Source organism: Stomoxys calcitrans, chromosome 1 (genome assembly GCF_963082655.1).
Source record: "Stomoxys calcitrans chromosome 1, idStoCalc2.1, whole genome shotgun sequence".
In the NCBI taxonomy this organism is placed as follows: domain Eukaryota; kingdom Metazoa; phylum Arthropoda; class Insecta; order Diptera; family Muscidae; genus Stomoxys; species Stomoxys calcitrans.
In genome coordinates this window covers 211,774,958-211,789,270 of record NC_081552.1, presented here as the reverse complement: position 1 = coordinate 211,789,270, position 14,313 = coordinate 211,774,958, and the positions used below count along the sequence as shown (strand labels likewise).

Below are 14,313 nucleotides of genomic sequence, written 5' to 3'. Positions count from 1 at the left end.
GGCCCCAAAACCTAAAACCGAGAGATCACTCTATATGGTAGCTATATCAAAATCTGGACCGATCTGTGCCATATTGCAGAAGTATATCAAGGGGCTTAACTTAACTCACTGTCCCAAATTTCGGCGACATCGGACAATAAATGCGCCTTTTATGGGCCCAAAACCTTAAATCGAGAGATCGGTGTATATGGCAGCTATATCCAAATCTGATCCGATCAGGGCCAAATTGAAGAAAGATGTCGAAGGTCCCAAGACAACCCATTGTCCCAAATTTCAGCAAAATCGGATAATAAATGTGGCGTTTGTGGGCCTAAGACCCTAAATCGGAGGATCGGTCTATATGGCAGCTATATTCAAATCTGGACGAATCTGGGCCAAATTGACGAAGCATGTCGAAGGGCCTATTGCAACTCAGTGTCCCAAATTTAAGCGAAATCGGATAATAAATGTGGCTTTTATGGGCCTAAGACCCTAAATAGGAGGATCGGTCTATATGGCAGCTATAACCAAATTTGGACCGATTCGGGCCAAATTAACGAAGGATGTCGAAGGGCTTAATGCAACTCACTGTCCCAAATTTCAACAAAATCGGATAACACCATAAATCGGCGGATCGGTCTATATGGAGGCTATATCAAGATATAGTCCGATATAGCCCATCTTCGAACTTAACCTGCTTATGGACAAAAAAAAGGAATCTGTGCAAAGTTTCAGCTCAATATCTCTATTTTTTTAAGGCAGACGGACGGACATGTCTAGATCGTCTTAGATTTTTACGCTGATCAAGAATATATATACTTTATAGGATCGGAAATGGATATTTCGATGTGTTGCAAACGGAATGACAAAATAAATATACCCCCCCCATCCTTCGGTGGTGGGTCTTAAAAAATTAAAGCCATGCCAATATATCAAGAAAATTAACACTTTGTTTCATAAGAACATTGATGTCAAAATACAAACTTTTTCTAGGTAAGTTTCCTACAACCCCACCAATTGATACTTCTCACACAGAAACCAAGAAAAAAAAAAAAAAAACAAGAAATATAGGTGGAGGAATAGCCAAAGGAGAAGAAGGCAGCGGTGGTGGTAAAGCGTACCACAACTGACTGACTGACTAAAGAAATAGTTGTTTGCAAATTTAAATAAAATATGTATGGACGTATGAAACAGCAAAGAAAACTTAACACAAAATCAAACACAAAAAAAACCTGTTGAACGGCATGCGGACGGCAGCCCAAACCACAGAAAACAGCAGTAAATGCGTTCAAAGTGTCTTGTGGATTAAAATCGAATTAAATAGTAAATTGTAAGGTAAATATTTACTATACGAAAGCAATAACTGGCACTACAACTGTGCTATATGGTGAATAAAGTGAACAAAAACAATAGTACCAAAGAGAGGGCGACAAAAAAAATGCAAACTTTAAGAAGGAAAAAAAAATGAAAAACAAAGGCCCCACCAAAAATAACAATTGCAGAATATTGAGATGGAATGGGAAAAACACACAGATAATTTGAAGAAAAATCAACAGCACCACAAATCCCCCTCCCCCCTCGCTTTACTAAAATATAACAAGACGTAAAGAAAAAAAACGTGCAAAGAATAAATTCGAACAAATCAAAGCATTTTGGTAGTTAACAAGGCAGCCCAGTTAAGAGCGAGCTTGATTGCAGCTAAAGAGAAAAACCACAAGCGAAGAGCTAAATGCGCATGTGCCCCTACTCAGGTGTTGTTTTATTGGAATTTTGTTGATTTACACAGTGATTTATTGCATAGTGGTGGGATGCATTATTTTATTATACCCACCACCGAAGGATGGGGGTATATTCATTTTGTCATTCCGTTTGCACACATCGAAATATCCATTTCCGACCCTAGAAAGTAAAGGGTGATTTTTTTGAGGTTAGGATTTTCATGCATTAGTATTTGACAGATCACGTGGGATTTCAGACATGGTGTCAAAGAGAAAGATGCTCAGTATGCTTTGACATTTCATCATGAATAGTCTTACTAACGAGCAACGCTTGCAAATCATTGAATTTTATTACCAAAATCAGTGTTCGGTTCGAAATGTGTTCATTCACCGTAACGTTGCGTCCAACAGCATCTTTGAAAAAATACGGTCCAATGATTCCACCAGCGTACAAACCACACCAAACAGTGCATTTTTCGGGATGCATGGGCAGTTCTTGAACGGCTTCTGGTTGCTCTACTCCAAATGCGGCAATTTTGCTTATTTACGTAGCCATTCAACCAGAAATGAGCCTCATCGCTGAACAAAATTTGTCAAAATTTGAACACATTTCGAACCGAACACTGATTTTGGTAATAAAATTCAATGATTTGCAAGCGTTGCTCGTTAGTAAGTCTATTCATGATGAAATGTCAAAGCATACTGAGCATCTTTCTCTTTGACACCATGTCTGAAATCCCACGTGATCTGTCAAATACTAATGCATGAAAATCCTAACCTCAAAAAAATCACCCTTTATATATATTCTGGATAAGCGTAAAAATCTAAGACGATCTAGGCATGTCCGTCCGTCTGTCTTTTGAAATCACGCTACAGTGTTTAAAAATAGAGATATTGAGCTGAAACTTTGCACAGATTCTTTTTTTGTCCATAAGCAGATTAAGTTCGAAGATGGGCTATATCGGACTATATCTTGATATAGCCCCCATATAGACCGATCCTCCGATTTAGGGTCTTTGGCCCATAAAATCCACATTTATTATCCGATTTCGCTGGAATTTGGGACAGTGAATTGTGTAAGGCCCATCGACATCCTTTGCCCATTTGGCTCAGATCGATCCAGATTTGGATATAGTTGCCATATAGACCGATCCTCCGATTTAGGGTCTTAGGCCCATAAAATCCACATTTATTATCCGATTTCGCTGGAATTTGGGACAGTGAGTTGTGTTAGGCCCTTCAACATCCTTCGTCAATTTGGTTCAGATCGATCCAGATTTGGATATAGCTGCCATATAGACCGATCCTTTGATTTAGGGTCTTAGGCCCATAAAAGCCACATTTATTATCCAATTTTGCTGAAATTTGGGACAATGGGTTGTGTTAGGCCCTTCGACATTCTTCGTCAATTTGGCCCGAATCGGTTCAGATTTGGATATAGCTGCCATATAGATCGATCCTCAGATTTAGGGTCCTAGGTCCATAAAAGGAGCATTTATTGTCCGATGTCGCCGAAATTTGGGCCAGTGAGTTAAGTTAAGACCCTTGACATACTTCTGCATTATGGCACAGATCGGTCCAGATTTGGATATAGCTGCCATATAGACCGATCTCTCGATTTAGGGTCTAAGGCCCATAAAAGGCGCATTTATTGTCCGAATTCGCCGCAATTTGGGACAGTGAGTTGTGTTAGGCCCTTCGATATTCTTCTTAAATTTCACTCAGATCGGTCCAGATTTGGACAATGCTGCTATATAGACCGATCTTTCGATTTAATGTTTTGGGCCCATAAAAGGCGCATTTATTGTGCGATGTTGCTGAAATTTGGGACAGAGAGTTAAGTTAAGCCCCTCCACATATTTCTGCAATTTGGTCTAGATCGATCAAGATTTGCATATAGCTGCCATATAGTCCGATATCTCGATTTAAAGTCTTGGCCCCAAAAAACGCGCATTAATAGTCCGATTTAGCTGAAATTTAACACAGTGACTTATGTTGGGCTTTTCGACATCCATGTTGTATGTGGTTCAGATAGGTTTAAATTTAGATATATATTTAGATACTAAAAAAACCAATATTTTGCTATACACAATTGAACAATGACTTGTACTTATTAGTATTAGGTCCAAATCGGATCATATTTCGATATAACTGCTTTGGGACATAAGGTATGCAATTTTCACCGGATTTTGAAGAAAGGTGGTTTACATATATACCCAAGGTGGTGGGTATCCTAAGTTCGGCCCGGCCGAACTTATCCTTTTAGGATACGCCTTTTTACTTGTTTTTAGGATAGCAATGAGAACTTAATTTACCCGCATAGGGATAAAAATGAACTTAAACCAGTAAGGAAAGGCAAAAGTGGGCGGAGCAAAAGAGGCGGAGTATACGTAACACTTTTAATAGATAGCACTTATATCAAAATTTAGTCAGACTTTAATTTTGCATCCCTATTGAAATATACGATGGTACGAAAATTTAGGCTTCTACATAAAGTTTATTTTTTTGTGGGAGTTTTATCTAAATCGATTTCGACGAAATTTTGCGCACGTATTGGGATGTCAATTAAACCATCTCATGAAAAGTTTTGTAGAGATCCGACCAAAATTGTGGCTTTTGCAGCCTTAAAAGGCCATATCGGATGATAAATATATATGGGGGCTATATCTAAATCTGGACCGATTTTTATGAAACCTTGCTCACATATCAGGACGTTGAAAAAAACGGCTCATGTCAAATTTTGTAAAGATCGGACCAAAATTGTGGCTTCTACAGCCTTAAAAGGCCATATCGGATGAAAAATATATATGGGGGCTATATCTAAATCTTGACCGATTTTTATGGAACTTTGCACACATATGAAGACGTTGAAAAAAACGCTCCAAGCCAAATTTTGTAAAGATCGGACTAAAATTGTGCCTGCTACAGCCTTAAATGACTATATCGGATGAAATATATATATGAAAGATATATATAAATCTGATCCGATTATGATGAAATTTTGCACATATATTGGGACGTCATAAAAAGAACTTCGTGCCAAATTTTATAAAGATCGGACCAAAATTGTGCCTTCTACAGCCTTAATAGGTCAAATCGGATGAAAAATATATATGAAAGCTATATCTAAATCTGAACAGATTTAAATGAAAATTTGCACACATATTGGGACATCACAAAAAGCACTTCGTGCCAAATTTGCTAGAGATCGCACCAAAATTGTGGCCCCTACAGCTTTAAAAGGGCATATCGGATGAAAGATATATATGGGATCTATATCTTAATCTGGACCGATTTCAATAAAATTTTACAAGCATTTTGGATCATTAAAAAAAACTATTTCGTGGCAAATTTTGAAAGGATCGGACGCAAATTGTGGCTCCTACAGCCTTAAAATGCCACATCGGATGAAAAATATATGTGGGAGCTATATCTAAACCTGAACCGATTTTTTTTTCAAAATCATTAGCGTTTGTCCTTGGGGCAAAAAAGGCTAAATCGAATCAGAAAGTGATTCAGAGTCGATCGGTTCACTTATTAATGGGTCTAGATCTTCTCCTTCTTAGCGTTGCAAACAAATGCACAAATCTATAATACCCTGTATTACAGTGGTGGTGTAGGGTATAACAAATAAAAAGCCGTTAAGTTCGGCTGGGCCGAACTTTGGATATCCACCACTTAGGGTATATAAGTAAACCACCTTTCGTCATAATCCAGTGAAAAATGCATAATTTATGCCCCCATAGCAGCTATATCAAAATATGGTCCGATTTGGGCTAAAAACCCAAATATAGACCGATCTGAATCATATACGACACGGATTTCGAAAAGCTTAACATAAGTCACTGTATTAAATTTCAGCGAAATAGGATTATAAATGCGCCTTTTATGGGGCCAAGACTTTAAATCGAGAGATCGGTCTATATGACAGCTATATCCAAATCTAGACCGATCTGGGCCAAATTAAAAAAGGATGTCAAAAGACCGAAAACAACTCACTGGTCCAAATTTTGGCTAAATCGGACAATAAATGAGCCATTTAAGGGCCCAAGACCTTAAATCGAGAGATCGGTCTATATGACAGCTATATCCAAATCTAAACCGATCTGACCCAAAGTGAAGAAGGATGTCGAAGGGCCCAACACAACTCACTGTCTCAAAATTTGGCTAAATCGGACAACAAATGCGACTTTTGTGGGCCCAAGACCTTAAATTGAGAGATCGGTCTATATGGCAGCTATATGCAAATATGAACCGATCCGGGCCAGATTGCAGGGAGATGTCTAAGGCTCGAACACAACTCACTGTACCAAATTTTGGCGACATCGGACAATAAATGCGCCTTTTATGGGCGCAAGACCTTAAATCGAGAGATCGGTCTATATGACAGCTTTAACCAAATCTGAACCGATCTGGGCCAAACTAAAGAAGTATGTTGAGTGGCCTAACACAACTCACTATCCCCAATTTCAGCAAAATCGGATAATAAATGTGGCTTTTATGGGCCTAAGACCCTAAATCGGCGCATCGGTCTATATGGTGGCTATATCGAGATATATTCCAATATAGCCTATCTTCGAACTTAACCTGCTTATGGACAAAACAAAGAATCTGTGCAAAGTTTCAGCCCAATATCTCTATGTTTAAAGACTGTAGCGTGATTTCAACAGACAGGCGGACGGACGGACATGGCTAGATCGTCTTAGATTTTTACGACGATCAAGAATATATACACTTTCTAGGGTCGGAAATGGATATTTCGATGTGTTGCAAACGGAATGACAAAATGAATATACCCCCATCCTTGGGTGGTGGGTATAAAAAGTTAAGTGAAATGATTTAAACATTTGATATAATTTAATATTCAAAACGAGTAAGAGAGTGCTAAGTTCGGCCGGGCCGAATCATATATACCCTCCACCAATGGATCGCATTTGTCGAGTTCTATGCGCAATATCTCTTTTAAGGCAAACAAAGAATATTGAATGAGTATTGTTATGCTATTGGAGCTATATCAAGTTATAGTCCGATTCGGACCATAAATGAATGCTGAACATTGTAGAAGTCATTGTGTAATATTTCAGTTCATTTGGATAAGAATTGCGCCTTGTAGGGGCTCAAGAAGCAAAATTGGGAGATCGGTTTATATGGGAGCTGTATCAAGCTATAAAGCGATTCAGACCATATTTGACACGTAGACTGAAGGTCATGGAAGAAGCCTTTGTAGAAAATGTCTTCCAAATCGGATGAAAATTGCCCGCTCTATTGGCTCAAGAAGTCAAGATCCCAGATCGGTTTATATGGCAGCTATGTCAGATTATGAACTAATGTGAATCATACTTAACACAGTGATAGCAAAACACCACGTGCACAATTTCAGTCAAATCGAACGAGAATAGCGCCCTCTAGAGGCTTAAGAAGTCAAGACCCAAGATCGGTTTATATGGCAGCTATATCAAAACATGGAGCGATTTGAACCATATTTAGCGCAGTTGTTGGAAGTGATACCAAAACACCACATGCAAAATGTCAGTCTAATCGGAAGAGAATTGCGCCCGCTAGAGGCTCAAGAAGTCAAGACCCAAGATCGGTTTATATGGCAGCTATATCAAAACATGAACCGACCCATTGACAATCCGAACCGACCTACACCAATAGAAAGTATTTGTGCAAAGTTTCAAGCGGCTAGCTCTACTCCTTCGAAAGTTAGCGTGCTTTCGACAGACAGACGGACGAACGGACGGACAGACAGATGGACGAACGGACGGACGGACAGACGGAGGGACATGGCTAGATCGACTTCAAATGACATGACGATCAAGAATATATATACTTTATGGGGTCTCAGTCCCATATTTCGAGGTGTTACAAACAGAATGACGAAATTATTATACCCCATCCTATGGTGGAGGGTATAAAAATTTAAACTAATATAACAGTTTGGTAAACTGTTATATGATATTGCGTAATAGTAATGAAAAGGAAAATATCTGATATTAATTAATGTCAGTCGATTTCCTTTAAATTACTAATATGCAATATCATATAACAGTTTGTCAAACTGTTATATTAGTTACTATGTTGTTGAAAACCGATCTCCCGATTTGACTTCTTGAGCCCTTACAAGCCGCAAGTTCAAGTACGGTCCAAATCGGTCTACAACCTGATATAGCTGCCATATGAACCGATCTCCCGATTTGACTTCTTAAGCTCTTAAGAGCCGAAATTTTAATCCGATTTGGCAGAAATGTTGCTCATAGTGTTCTGTTATGACTCTTAACAACTGTGTACGGTCCAAATCGGTTAAGAACCTGATATAGCTTCCATGTAAACCGATCTTCCGATTTGATTTATTGAGCCCCTGTAAACTGCAATTTTTGTCCGATTTGGCTGAAATTTTGCAGGTAGTGTTCTGCTGTGACTTCCAAAAATTGTCCCAAGTACTTTCTAAATTGGTCTATAACCTTATATAGCTCCTATATAAACTGATCTGCCGACTTGACTTCTTCAGCCCTTACAAGCCGCAATTTTTTTCCGATTTGATTGAAATTTTGCATGTGGTGTTCCATTATGACTTCGAACAACAGTGCCAAGTACGAATCGGTCTACAACCAATCTCCTGATTTGCCTTTTAAGTCCCTAGAAGCCCCAAACCGATCTCTTGATTTGACTTCTTAAGCCCTTACAAGACGCAATTTTTGTCCTAATTCGCTGAAATTGTGCATGTGGTGTTTCGTTATGACTTTCAACAACTGTGCCAAGTACGGTCCAAATCGTTCTATAACCTGATATAGCTCCCATATAAACCGATCTCCCGATTTTACTTCTTTGACCCTTACAAGCCGTAATATTTGTCCGATTTGGCTGAAATTTTGTATGTAGTTTTCTATGGAGACTTCCAACAAATGCGCAAAGTACGGTCCAAATCGGTCAAGAACCTGATATAGGTCCCATATAAACCGATCTCCCGATTTTATTTCTTGGACCCTTACAAGCCGCAATTTTTGTCCATATTAACCGATCTCCCGATTTTACTTCTTGGGCCCTTAAATGCCGCAATTTTTGTCCAATTTGACTGAATTTGTCATGTAGTGTTCTGTGAACACTTCCAACAACTGCGCAAAATACGGTCCGAATCGGTCTATAACTTGATATAGCTCCCATATAAACCGATCTCTCGATTTGACTTCTTGAGCCCTTACAAGCCGCAATTTTTGTATAATTTGACTGAAATTTTGAATGTGGTGTTCGGTTCAACAACTGTGCCAAGTACGGTCCGAATCGATCTACAACCTGATATAGCTCCCATATAAACCCCCCTTCCGATTTGACTTCTTGAGCCTCTGGAAACCGCAATTTTTGTGCGATTTAACTGAAATTTTGCATATGGTGCTCCATTATGATTTCCAATAACTGTGCCAAGTACGGTCTGAATCGGCCAAATTGGCCTGAACAGCGGGTATCTGCTGCTATTTAGTAGCATTTAAAAAATCATAAGATTTATAATTAATTGATTGTTCTTTTGAACCCACTGTCTTTTTACAAATTAAACTACAGCCCCACGCAGTGCATTGCAATGCATAATAATTTTCATTTTTGCTCTCTCAAATCGAAGCGCTACGAGACTTTGGGTGGTTAACCATGAGAAGAAGTCGACAGAGAAGTCAATGCTACCAGCTCTGCTGCAGTGAAGCAGCAGAGTCTATGAGCCAACAAGAAGTTGGCCAACAAAGCGACAAAGTTAGTCTGCAAATGAGCAGTCAAGTGAACGGTTTTTTTCAAAACGTCTGCGCATTGTAAACGAAAGCAATCCCCAATATTTGATTGGTGGAAAAAACCAACTAAATTTTATCAATCAAAAAACAACCAACCAACTTGAAATAAGAAAAATTCCAAAAAAAGTTAGTTTAATTAATGATATAAAAAATTTAAGAAAAAAGAGAGAAACAAGAAAAAAAAAGATGTTACAAAAAAAATGAAAAAGTGATTGAAAAAATTTGAATTAAAAATTTTTAAGAAAATTATAGAAAAAAATCTGTTGTATGACAAGTGTCTGTCTGAATATTTCGTTGTCTATTTTTATACGCATGCGCAAGCGCGAGTGGGTCTGAGAGTGTTTAATATTTTTCTCGCCATTTTACCTTTTAACAATTTTCGCAGTTTTCGTTGTTTTCTTTAACGATATTTTCTTTTATCCTACGAAAAAAAAATTACAACAATCATTGCAAAAAGCGAGAGAGAGAGAAAAATAAGAGGAAATCGTGCTGTAAATGAGTTTATGTTTAATTTTTTCGAAATTAAAATTTTTAAAAGTCTTATCAGTTAAACTAAACCGAAATCATTTTCTCTAGTTTTTTGCGTTTTGTTCCTTGGATTAACACCCTGCCTAGCCGAATTTTGTGGATTACCTTGCATTTATTGTTAAGCTTGCTTTTTCTTTACTTCTTCTTCAATTTTAAGGTAAGTTTTCTTTCGCCTCATCTCACTTTTCTTTTGTGGGTTACATTATGTCTTTGGCGTTTAGTTAGTCTTTTTTTGTGCCTTTTGTGCCCCTCCATGTTGTCTAGTTTATTGCTCTTTTTCGGGTTGCTGCAATTGCAACATGCAAAATGTCTAGGTTTTTGTGTTTTTCTTTCGTTTTGATTTTTTCTTTGTAGTCTCTTTAGTTTTTTGGATTTTTGCGAAAGCAACCCATTGCAGTGTATAATTTTATGTATAAATGCCTTAAAAAATATTTCAAAATTGTTTTTCTGGTTGTTTAAACCCTCGTCATCATCATCACCATCAGCCTCCTCCATTTATGCAGTTGATGGAGGCAGTAGCACGCAACTTGCAAAATATTCCAAGCATATCATTACAGAAAATACAAAATAACAACAACAAATGCAAAGAAAAACTGAAATAGTTTTTGTTTTTGGTAGATTTCTGTCTTTTTCAAGATTATCTCCCTACTTTTGCCGCTACAAATCTAATAATTTTTTTGTTGGGTCTAATTGCAAAAGGCAGGACTACTAGAGCGAATTAAAAGTGCCGTTATTTCACTCACAAATGAATTAAATAATCAATTATACAACACTGGCTGCCATAAAAAAAAGATTTTCATAAATTTTGTTATGCGAAAGTAGCCAATAACCTACAAAATTTTTATGAAATTAATTTTTTGGCTATTTCATATTTTAAAACCATAAATGTTTCGCAAACATGGACAGTCAAATATTCAGTTAGCCAAATCAGACAAAAATTGTGGCTTGTAAGGGCTCAAGAAGTCAAATCGGCTGAGCGGTTTATACGGGAGCTATATCAGGTTACACACCGCTTGGGACCGTACTTGGCACAGTTGTTGGATGTCATAACGGAGCACTACACCCAAAATTTCAGCCAAATCGGACAAAAATTGCGGCCTCCAGGGGCTCAAGATGTCAAATCAGGAAATCGGTCTATATGGGAGCTATATCAGGTCCTTGACCGTTTTGGACCGTATTTGGCACAATTGTTGGAAGTCAAAAAATTTCAGCCAAATCGGATAAAAATTTCGGCTTGTAGGGTTCAAGAAGTCAAATCGGGCGATCGGTTTATATGGAAGCTATATCAGGTTATAGACCGATTTGGACCTCACTTGGCACTGTTGTTGATAGTCATAGCAAAACACCATGTACAAAATTTCAGCCAAATCGGACAAAAATTGCGGCTTCTTGGGTCAAATCGGGAGATAGGTCTTTATGGGAGCTTTATCAGGTTATAGACTGATGTGGACCATGCATAACACAGTTGTTGGAAGTCATAACAGAACACTACCTGCTAAATATCAGCCAAATCGAACAAAAATTGTGGGTTTTAAGGGCCCAAGAAGTCAAATCGGGAGATCGGTTTATATGGGAGCTATATCAGGTTCCTGACCGATTTGGCCAGTACTTACCACAGTTGTTGGAAGTCATAAAAAAACATCACTTGCAAAATTTCAGTCAAAGCGGACAAAAATTGCGGCTTCCAGGAGCTCAAGATATCAAATCGAGCGATCGGTTTATATGGGAGCTATATCAGATTATAGACCGATTTTGACCTTACATACCACAGCTGTTGGAAGTCATAACAGAACACTACGTGCAAAATTTCAGCCAAAACGGGCAAAAATTGCGGCTTGTAAGAGCTCTAGAAGTCAAATCGGGATATCGGTTTATATGGGAGCTATATCACGTTATAGACCGACTTGAACCGTACTTGGCACAGTTGTTGGAAGTCATAACAGAACACCGCATGCAAAATTTTAGCCAAGTCAGACAAAAATTACGGCTTGTAAGGGCTCAAGAAGTCAAATCGGGAGATCGGTTTATATGGGAGCTATATCAGGTCATAGACCGATGTGGACCGTGCTTAACACAGTTGTTGGAAGTCATAACAGAACACCGCATGCAAAATTTTAGCCAAGTCAGACAAAAATTACGGCTTGTAAGGGCTCAAGAAGTCAAATCTGGAGATCGGTTTATATGGGAGCTATATCAGATCATAGACCGATGTGGACCGTGCTTAACACAGTTTTTGGAAGTCATAACAGAACACCGCATGCAAAATTTTAGCCAAATCAGACAGAAATTACGGCTTGTAAGGGCTCAAGAAGTCAAATCGGGAGATCGGTTTATATGGGAGCTATATCAGGTCAAAGACCGATGTGGACCGTGCTTAACACAGTTGTTAGAATGCAAAATTTCAGCCAAAACGGGCAAAAATTGCGGCTTGTAAGAGCTCTAGAAGTCAAATCGGGATATCGGTTTATATGGGAGCTATATCACGTTATAGACCGACTTGAACCGTACTTGGCACAGTTGTTGGAAGTTATAACAGAATACTATATGCAAAATTGCATCCAAATCGGACAAAAATTGTGGCTTGTAAGGGCTCAAGAAGTCAATTCAGGTTGATCGGTTTATATGGGAGCTATATCAGGTCATAGACCGATGTGGACCGTGCTTAACACAGTTGTTGGAAGTCATAACAGAACACCGCATGCAAAATTTTAGCCAAGTCAGACAAAAATTACGGCTTGTAAGGTCTCAAGAAGTCAAATCTGGAGATCGGTTTATATGGGAGCTATATCAGATCATAGACCGATGTGGACCGTGCTTAACACAGTTTTTGGAAGTCATAACAGAACACCGCATGCAAAATTTTAGCCAAATCAGACAGAAATTACGGCTTGTAAGGGCTCAAGAAGTCAAATCGGGAGATCGGTTTATATGGGAGCTATATCAGGTCAAAGACCGATGTGGACCGTGCTTAACACAGTTGTTAGAATTCATAACAGAACACCGCATGCAAAATTTTAGCCAAATCAGACAAAAATTGCGGCTTCCAGGGGCTCAAGAAGTCAAATCGGGAGATCGGTTTATATGGGAGCTATATCAGATAATAGACCAATTTTGACCTTACATGCCACAGTTGTTAGAAGTCATAACAGAATACTACGTGCAAAAATTCAGCCAAATCGGACAAAAATTGCGGCTTGTATGGGCTCAAGAAGTCAAATCGAGTGAGCGGTTTTTATGGGACCTATATCAGGCTCTTGACCGATGTTGAAATTATGCACGACGTGTTTCATTATAACTTCCAACAACTGTGCCAAATAGGGTTCAAATCCGCGAATAACCTCATATAGCTGCCATATAAACCGATATGGGATTTTGACTTCTTGAGCCTCTAGAGGGCGCAATTATTATCCGATTTGGTTGAAATTTTGAACAACGGCTTCTACCATGGCCTTCAACATATGTGTCAAATATGGTCTGAATCGGTCGATAGACTAATACAGCTTTCCTGTAAACCGATCTCCCGATTTCACTTCTTGAACCCCTAAAGAGCGCAATTCTTATTTGATTTGGCTGAAATTTGGCAGTGACTTCTACTATGGTCTCCAACATTCAATTCAATTATTGTCCGAATCGGATCACAACTTGGTATAGCTCCAATAGCATAGCAATTCTTTTTTTATTTTTTATCCTTTGTTTGCCTAAAAAGAGATACCGGAAATAAAACTCGACAAATGCGATCCATGGTGGTGGGTATATAAAATTTGGTCCGGCCGAATTTAGCATGCTTTTACTTGTTTCTGCTCAGATCCTCTTCATAATTAAGCAGCAGCCATTTTCAGAACAGACTTTACAGCTGTCAGCCTGCTGCTCTGAAATTGCTGTAATAGCAACAAACTTAACTTATAATATTCAGCAGACAGTGTTTGCTATTTTCAGCAAACTTTCTCCTATGAGTGTGTAGAACAATACAGACCATACTAGGCACAGAAGCTGGACTGTACTAGACTGTACACTGTAGACTTTGTGCAAAATTTCAGCCAAATGAGGGAAAATTGAGGGTTGATGTATGTATGTGGCTATATCGGTATATAGACCGATTCGGATCATATATGGTACAGATTTTGGAAGTCGGAACAGAAGTCGTTGTGCCAAATTTCTGCCGATTCAAGTGAAAATTGCGGCTTCTAAGTGCTTAAGAGTCAAATCCTCGAGTCGGTTAATATGGGGACTATATCAGTATATAGTGGTAAAAAAGTAAAATCCGGGATTCGGTCAATATGGGGGCTATATCTGTATTAAGACCGATTCCGGTC

General features: G+C 38.6%; 1 protein-coding gene and 1 long non-coding RNA gene across 7 annotated transcripts in view; one reads left to right on the top strand and one right to left on the bottom strand.

Annotated features, from left to right (window-relative positions):
* The window catches only part of LOC106086479 (nucleolar protein dao-5), a 151,798-nt gene that overhangs the window by 72,971 nt on the left and 64,514 nt on the right, over positions 1-14,313 (top strand). The window contains exons 1-2 of one of the 6 annotated variants that reach the window (XM_013251178.2): positions 9,447-9,598; positions 10,049-10,157. The gene's annotated coding sequence lies outside the window, so the exon portion shown is untranslated. Of the gene's footprint in view, positions 1-9,446; positions 9,599-9,673; positions 10,158-14,313 lie in introns of those variants that run through there. The other 5 variants (XM_059371037.1, XM_013251187.2, XM_013251170.2 and 2 more) reach the window with 5 other exon arrangements.
* LOC131998582 (uncharacterized) overlaps positions 1-14,313 on the bottom strand; it is a 211,953-nt gene that overhangs the window by 148,253 nt on the left and 49,387 nt on the right. The gene's annotated exons all lie outside the window — the stretch shown is intronic.